Consider the following 8,688-nt stretch of genomic DNA (forward strand, 5'->3'; position numbering starts at 1 on the left):
TATATATATATATATATATATATATATATATATATATATATATATAAATTCCTAATTGTGATATGTGTCATAAAAGAAACAGATAAGGGGTAGAGAGAGTACCAGCTGTAGGCAGGGATGGAGACATAACGTCCTTTAGATTGAGTAGTCAGGAAGGGTAGATGTGGATCAGTAGGGCCTTTTGCCTGGAAGTAATCAAACACCCACCAAAGATGGTGTAAACTGGGAAGACATTAACTCACCTAGAAGAGGTGTGGGCGTAGGTGGTAGTAGGGTTGGATCAATTTCCCCCCTTGGTTCCTAGATGGTTGCCATAACTCCAGGCATCCTAAACTAACTCAACTACATGGAGGTCTTATCCCTGCTGCTCCTTTTTTTTTTAATTTAAATTTTAGGTAGTTAACATACAGTGCAATATTGGTTTCTGGAGTAGAATTCAGTAATTCACCACTTACATACAACACCCAGTGCTCACCATAACAAGTGCCCTTTTTAATACCCATCACCCATTTAGCCCACTCCCCACCCACCTCCCCCCATTAAGCCTCAGTTTGTTCTCTATCATTAAGAGTCTCTCTCTCTCTCTTTTTTTTAAATATTTTATTTATTTGTCAGAAAGAGAGAGAGAAGAGCACAAGCAGGGGGAGCTGCAGGCAGAGGGAGAAGCAGGCTCCCCACCTAGCAAGGAGCTCGATGTGAGGCTGGATCCCAGGACCCCGGGATCATGACCCGAGCCAAAGGCAGATGCTCAACCAACTGAGCCACCCAGGCGTCCCTCATTAAGAGTCTCTTATGGCTTGTTTCCCTCTCTCCTTTTTTTTTTTCCCTTCCCATATGCTCATCTGTTTTCTTTCTTAAATTCCACGAATAAGTGAGATCATATGATATTTGTCTTTCTCTGACTGACTTATCATCACTTAGCATAATACACTCTAGTTCCATCCATGTCATTGCAAATGGCAAGATTTCATTCTTTTCAATGGCTGAGTAATATTCCATTGTACATACATACACCACATCTTCTTTATTCTTTCATCAGTCAATGGACATTTGGGCTCTCTCCATAGTTTGGCTATTGTTGATAACGCTGCTATAAACATCGGGATGCATGTATCCCTTTGAATCTGTATTTTTGTATCCTTTGGGTAAATACCTAGGAGTGCAATTGCTGGATCCCAGGGTAATTCTATTTTTAACATTTTGAGGAGCTTCCATACTGTTCTCCAGAATGACTGCACCAGTTTGCATTTCAACCACAGTACAAGGGGATTCCCCTTTCTCCACATCCTCGCCAATACCTGTTGTTTCTTGTGTTATTAATTTATTAATATTAATTAATATTAATATTAATTAACCATCCTGACAGGTGTGAGACGGTATCTCATCGTGGTATTTCCCTGATGATGAGTGATGTTGAGCTTCTTTTCGTATGTCTGGTAGCTATCTGGATGTCTTCTTTGGAGAAAGTGTCTATTCATGTCTTCTGCCCATTACTTAACTGGGTTATTTGTTTTTTGGGTGTTGAGTTTGGTAAGTTCTTTGTAGATTTTGACTACTAACCTGCTGCTCCTTTTTATCAGGGAGAATTATTTCCCCCAGAAATCCCAACATACTTCCCCAACTTCCCACTAACCAGAACTTGGTCACCTAGCTGTCCCTTACCCACCCCCCTGGGCTTACCATCATAGCCTTAAAACAGTGAAGGCTCAGAGTATGCTGGATCCAGGCCCCATTGGCAGCAGGCAGCACTCCAGGGCTGCTCCGGCCCTGCCACAGAGGGGACAGGGCCGCAGCCTGGGCTCTGGGGACACCCAGCCAGAGCCCAGGATTGGACAAGCTCCCCTCTCCCACACCCCCAGGCCCATAGGCAGCAGCCATGGAGCCCAGCCAGAATGGCATGATCCCGAAGCCTGGCTTCCACAAGGACTGGGGCAGCGGCACGTGGCCACATGGCTCAATCGGCCAGAGCAGAAGATCCGCAGATGCAAGGCCGGGGAAGCCCAGGCACACCCCGGCACCCCGAGCCCCGCGTCCTATCAACCCATCTGGCCCATCATGAGGTGCCCCGTGGTGAGGTATCACACCAAAGTGCAAGCTGGCAGGGGCTTCAGCTTGGAAGAGTTACGGGGAGGATGGCATCCACAAGAAGGTGGCCCGGACCATTGGGCTCTCAGAGGATCCAAGAAGATGGAGGAAGTCCTCGGAGCCCCTGCAGGCCAACAGGCAGCGACTGAGGGAGGGATGCTCCAGGCTCACCCTCTTCCCCAGGAAGCCCTCGGCGCCCAAAGAGGAAGACTGCTCTGCTGAAGAACTCAGATGACCGGGTCGATCATACCCATGTAGAATGTCTATAAGAAGGAGAACGCCAGAGTCATTACAAAGAACGTCAGGGCGTTGGCCAGTCTTCCCATGGCCCATGCCAATACCTGACTCTTCGGTTTTCAGGCAAAAAGGACCAAGAAAGCTCCAGAACAGGATGTTGAAAAGAAAAAATTAAGTGCCACTGGCAGCTTGGGATTAAAACGACCACAACCACAACCACAACCACAACCGTCACCAGCACCACCACAACAGGCCGGTGCAGGCTCAGCCCCTGGGACTGGGGAAAGGGAAGCTGTCCACCCAACAAAATCAGTGTTGTGCTAGCAGGCAAGAAGCAGAGAATGGTTGTTGGGAGGGTGGACAACAGTGTCTGGGAAACCTCTCTAAATTGGTGACCCTCGAACTGAAACCTGAAGGACAGGAATTAGTATGCAATGCAAGGGTGGGGTGGGGAGACACGGTCCCGGCAGAGAGGGGAAAAAAAGCCATGCAAAGATCCTGAGGCACTGAAGAGTGCTGTGTGTGACACACAGGATACAATACAAGCTCTCAGTGCCTTTGCATGTGCTCCGCGGTTAATATGGAATGGTCTTCCCCAAAGCCCTGGCTGGCTTCCCCACCTTCTCCGAGGTTTTCTTCATAAGCCTCATGTAAAATTTGTACCTGCAACGTCTCATGTCTCATATCCCTCTCGTATGCTTTATATTCTCCCCCTTAAACTTACTGCTATTCAACATACTGTGTATTTCTTTTCCTACTACGTACGGGCTTGCTCCGTAAGGGCAGGATGCTGATCCATTTTGTTCACTGTTTTATTCCTACGACCTAGAACGGTGTCTAAGACATACGAAGGCCTCAATGGATTTTAGATATTTTTCCGTTAGTAATTTAACATAGGAGAAGAAAGTCCAACTTACTATGGTTCATCCATTAAGCAGACAGTGGAAACAGTAGTTGAGAATGATGAGCAGCTTTGAACTCAGTGTCTTCAACACTTATGTAATGAGTGTGCATTATTTCCTCTTTGTCCGTCCATGTTGAGAAGCACACTTTTCAAAAGAAAGTAGTATCACGGCCCATCACCCCCGAGGAAATGGAGTCAACCAAAGGTTTCACTATGATGTGTTTAGCTGTGGCTTTTTTTTTTTTTTTCTTTTTTCCCTTCTTGGGGCTCTTGGTCTTCTTGACTCTTAGGATTACTGTTGGAAATAAAGTAAATTTTTTTTGTATTTCTTTTTTAAAATTTACTATTTATTTATTTTAAGTGTTTATTTTAATTCCAGTGAATTACCATACAGTGGTATTTTAGTTTCAGGTGTACAACATAGTGGAAACAAAGTATTTGAAAGTTATCAGCCATTATTATCAGTCATCAGATTTTACCTCTGTTACATGTTCTTTCTTTTCTCCTTCTGGGAATCTAATAAAATATATGTGAGGACCTATCTATCCTCTATGTGCCTTACTCTATTTTTTATCTTTTTTTCTTTTTATTTCTCCATGCTTCTTTGTGGATATTTCTTCCGATTTTCCAGTTCATTCATCTGTGTCTAATTTGCTCTTAAAACCATCCATCGATGGGGCGCCTGGTTGGCTCAGTCGTTAAGTGTCTGCCTTCGGCTCAGGTCATGATCCCAGGGTCCTGGGATCGAGCCCCACATTGGGCTCCTTGCTCAGCGGGAAGCCTGCTTCTCCCTCTCCCGCTCCCCCTGCCTGTGTTCCTGCTCTCACTCTCTCTCTCTCTGTCAAATAAATAAATAAAATCTTAAAAAAAAAAATCCATTGAGTTACCAATGTCAATTATTGTGTTTTTCAGTTTTAGCATTTCTATTTGCTTCCTTTTGAATCTTTTATGCTCATTTTTCTTTCCTGAAATTTTAAATCTTTTCTTCTCCCTTTAAACTAGTTAGATATCAGGGTGCCTGGGTGGCTCAGTCAGTTAAGCGTGTGCCTTCAGCTCAGGTCACGATCCCAGGGTCCTGGAATCGAGCCCCACATCGGGCTTCCTGTTCATCGAGGAGCCTGCTTCTCCCTCTGCCTGCTGCTTCCCCTACTTGACTCTCTCTCTGTCAAATGAATAAATAAAATCTTAAAAAAACAAAAAACTAGGTAGGGGTGCCTGGGTGGCTCAGTGGATTAAGCGTCTGCCTTTGGCTCAGGTCATGATCTCAGGATCCTGGGATCGGGCCCCCTCATCGGGCTTCCCGCTCAGCGGGGCGGGGGGTGGCGTCTGCTTGTCCCTCTCCCTCTGCCCTTCTCCCCTGCCGTGGCTCGTGCTCTCTCTCTCTCTCTAAAATAAATAAATTAAATCTTGGGCGCCTGGGTGGCTCAGTTGGTTAAGCGACTGCCTTCGGCTCAGGTCATGATCCTGGAGTCCCTGGATCGAGTCCCACATCGGGCTCCCTGCTCGGCAGGGAGTCTGCTTCTCCCTCTGACCCTCCTCCCTCTCGTGCTCTCTGTCTCTCATTCTCTCTCTCTCAAATAAAATAAATAAATAAATAAATAAATTAGTTAATTAATTAAATCTTAAAAAAAAAACTAGTTAGGGATGCCTGGGTGGCTCAGTTGGTTAAGTATCTGCCTTCGGCTCAGATCATGATCCCAGCATCCTGGGATCGAGTCCTGCATTGGGCTCCTTGCTCATCAGAGAGCCTGCTTCTCCCTCTGCTTGCCACTCCCTCTGCTTGTGCTCTCTCTCTCTGACAAATAAATAAAATCTTAAAAAAAACTAATTAGGTATTTAATTTTAGTCTGCATTATCAAACATTATCTACAGCCCCGGGAGATCTGTTCAACAGGCCCTGAGGCTCTGACACTCCATCTCTGCCTGTTCTCTCTGTGCAGAGGCTTTTCCTCACCTTCCTCAGGCTCTGCTAAAACATGCTGGGCGGCTCTCCGATGTGAAAACCCTTCTCATTCCACCTGGGCTCTGATACCCCATGCCAGGTTGCCCCCTCTACTCCCTGAGCACCCTCCTCACCACATTTGGGAAGTGACACCCTGTGGGTGGGTTGTCCCCCACATGGATGCCCTTCTTACTGTTCTCGCACTGTGACACCCACGAGGGACACTCTCTCAACCACCATGTGGATGCCCTTCTCACCAGGCTCAGACCGTGACACCTTACTCTGGGCTACCATAACCCCCCACTTCCCTGTGCAGAGAAACGTCTCACCTGAGAGCTTCCGGAACAAATTGCTCAGGATAGGAAGGGAAGGGCAAGAAGAGAAAGAGAAACATTTAGTTTAAAAATCCAGCGTGGGGGCGCCTGACTGGTTCAGTGCGTGGCCTGCAACTCTTGATCTCAAGGTTGTGAGTTCAAGCCCCACATTGGGTGTGAGCCTGCTTGAAAAATTAATTAACTAATTAATCAATTAATTAAAAGTCTAGTCTGAAGTATTTCTTTTCTTTTTTTTTTTATAAGAGATTTTATTCATTTATTTGACAGAGAGAGACACAGCGAGAGAGGGAACACAAGCAGGGGGAGTGGGAGAGGGAGAAGCAGGCCTCCTGCCGAGCAGGGAGCCCGATGAGGGGCTCGATCCCAGGACGCTGGGATCATGACCTGAGCCGAAGGCAGACGCTTAACGACCGAGCCACCCAGGCGCCCGCTGTTGGGATTTCCTTGGTTCTTGAATCTATGAATATGTATAATCATTTTGTGTAATTCTCAATCATTTTTCAGTTATTGCTTCTACTCTCTCTCTCATCCTTTGAGATTCCAGCTTATTGCCCATTTTCCCTCCTCCAGCCCCTGACAATCACCGTTCTATTGTCTCTTTATGATTTTTGACTACGTTGGGTACCTCATATAAATGGAATCAGATACTACTCGTATATGATTTGCATGTGTGTGATTGGCTTATTTCACTTAGTGTAATATCCACCAGGTTCATTCCTGCTGCAGCATATGTCCAACTGTCTAATTTTTCTTTTGTTGCCTTTGCTTTTGGTGTCATAGCCAACAACTCATTGTCAAATCCAGTGTCATGAAGCTTTTGCCCCACGTCTTTAGTTTTCTCTCCTACATTGAGGTCTTTGATCCATTTTAAGTTAATGTTTGTATATAGTGGGAGGTAAGGATCCAAGTTCATTCTCTTGCATGTAGCTAGCTAGTTTAACCAACATCATTTGTTGAAAAGGCTGTCCTCTCCCCATTGAATAGCCCTGGCACCCTTCCCAAAACTCACGTCACCATATATGCAAGAATTTATTTCTGGGTTCTCTGTTGTTTCTCTTGATCTATATGTTTGTCTTTATGCCCATACCACACTGTCTTGAAATTAGGAAATGTGAGTTCTTTGGCTTTGTTATTGTTTTACAACACTGTTTTGGCTATTTGGGGGTTTGAGATTCTACATGAATTTTGGGATGGATTTTTCTATTTCTGCAAAAATCATCATCGGGAGGGGCGCCTGGATGGCTCAGTCGTTAAGCGTCTGCCTTCGGCTCAGGTCATGATCCCGGGGTCCTGGGATCGAGCCCCACGTCGGGCTCCCTGCTCCGTGGGAAGCCTGCTTCTCCCTCTGCCTCTCTCTGTCTCTTATGAATAGATAAATAAAATCTTTAAAAAAAAAAAAAGAAGATTACATTCCAGGGGCGTCTGGGTGGCTCAGTCGTTAAGCACCTACCTTCGGCTCAGGTCATGATCCCGGGGTCCTGGGATCGAGTCCTGCATTGGGCTCCCTGCTAGGCGGGGAGCCTGCTTCTCCCTCTCCCGCTCCCCCTGCTTGTGTTCCCTCTCTCGCTGTGTCTCTATCAAATAAATAAAAAAAAAATTTTTAATCATCATTGGGATTTTATTTTATTATTTTTTAAGATTTATTTATTCCAGAAAGAGGCAGGGGAGAGGCACAAGGAGAGGGAGAGAATCCCAAGCAGACTCTGCACTGAGCACAGAGCCCGACGAGGGGCTCGATCCCACAAACCCAAGATCATGACCCTAGACGAAATCAAGAGTTGGACACTTAGCCAACTGAACCAACCTGGCACCCCCATCACTGAGATTTTAATAGGAATTGCACTGGATTTGTAGAATGCTTTCGGTAGTACTGACATTTTAACAATATCAAGTCTTCCAAACCATGATCAACAGATGTGTTTCCATTTATTTATTTCTTCTTTAATATCTTTTAGCAATGTTTTTTTTTTTTAAAGATTTTATTTATTTATTTCAGAGAGAGAGAATGAGAGAGAGCACATGAGAGGGGGGAGGGGCAGAGGGAGAAGAAGACTCCCCGCCGAGCAGGGAGCCCGATGCGGGACTCGATCCCGGGACTCCAGGATCATGACCTGAGCCGAAGGCAGTCGCTTAACCAACTGAGCCACCCAGGCGCCCAGTCTTTTAGCAATGTTTTTATAGTTTTCATTGTAAAATTCTTTCACCTCCTTGGTTTAGTTAATACTTAAGTATTTTTTAAAAAGATTTATTTATTTATTTTAGAGAGAGAGAGCGCGTGAATGAGCAGGGTGAGGGGCAGAGAGAGAGAGAGAGGGAAAGAAGCAGTCTGATGCAGGACTCAATCCCATGGCTCTGAGCTTATGACCTGAGCTGAAATCAAGAGCCTGAGGCTTAACCAACTGAGCCACCCAGTAATTTTTTTGATGTTATTGTAAATGGAATTGTAATTTCCTTTTCAGATTGTTCACTGTTAGTATACAGAGATGCAACTGATTTTTGTGTCTTGACTTTACACCCTGCCACTTTGCCAAAATCATTTATTAGTTAAAACAGTTTTATTGTGGAATCTTTAGGGCTTTCTATGTATGAGATCACATCATTTGCAAACAGAGATAATTTACTTCTTCTTTTCCAATCTGAATGATTTTTACTTCTTTTTCTTGCCTAACTGCTCGGGCTAGAACTTCTTGTACTGTGTTGAACAGAAGTGGTGAAAGCAGACATCCTTGCATTGTTCTTGATCTTAGAGGAAAAGCTTTCAGTCATTTGCCATTGAATATGATATTCACTGTGAGTTTTTAATGCTGAGGTGGTTTTCTTCTCTCCTTACATTATTTAGTATTTTCATCAAAGAAAGGTGTTCAATTTTGTCAAACCCTTTTTCTGCATCAATTGAGATGATCATGTGTGTTTTCCGATTGTTCCGTTAATGTGGTGTACCACGGGGGTGCCTGGGTGGCTCAGTTGTTAAGCAGCTGCCTTCAGCTCAGGTCATGATCCCAGGGTCCTGGGATCGAGCCCCGCATCGGGCTCCCTGCTCTGCGGGGGGGGGCCTGCTTCTCCCTCTCCCTCTCCTGCTGCTTGTGTTCCCTCTCTCACTGTGTCTCTCTCTGTCAAATAAATAAATAAAATCTTTTAAAAAAATAAAAAATAAAAAAAATGTGGTGTACTCATGACCTGAGCCG

The 8,688-nt window shown here is 45.1% G+C and overlaps 1 pseudogene; it reads left to right on the top strand.

Annotated features, from left to right (window-relative positions):
• Positions 1-1,876: 1,876 nt before the first annotated feature.
• On the top strand, positions 1,877-2,646 carry LOC110577596 (annotated as a pseudogene).
• The last annotated feature ends 6,042 nt before the right edge of the window (positions 2,647-8,688 follow it).

This window comes from Neomonachus schauinslandi, chromosome 1 (genome assembly GCF_002201575.2).
Source record: "Neomonachus schauinslandi chromosome 1, ASM220157v2, whole genome shotgun sequence".
NCBI classification, from domain to species: Eukaryota; Metazoa; Chordata; class Mammalia; order Carnivora; family Phocidae; genus Neomonachus; species Neomonachus schauinslandi.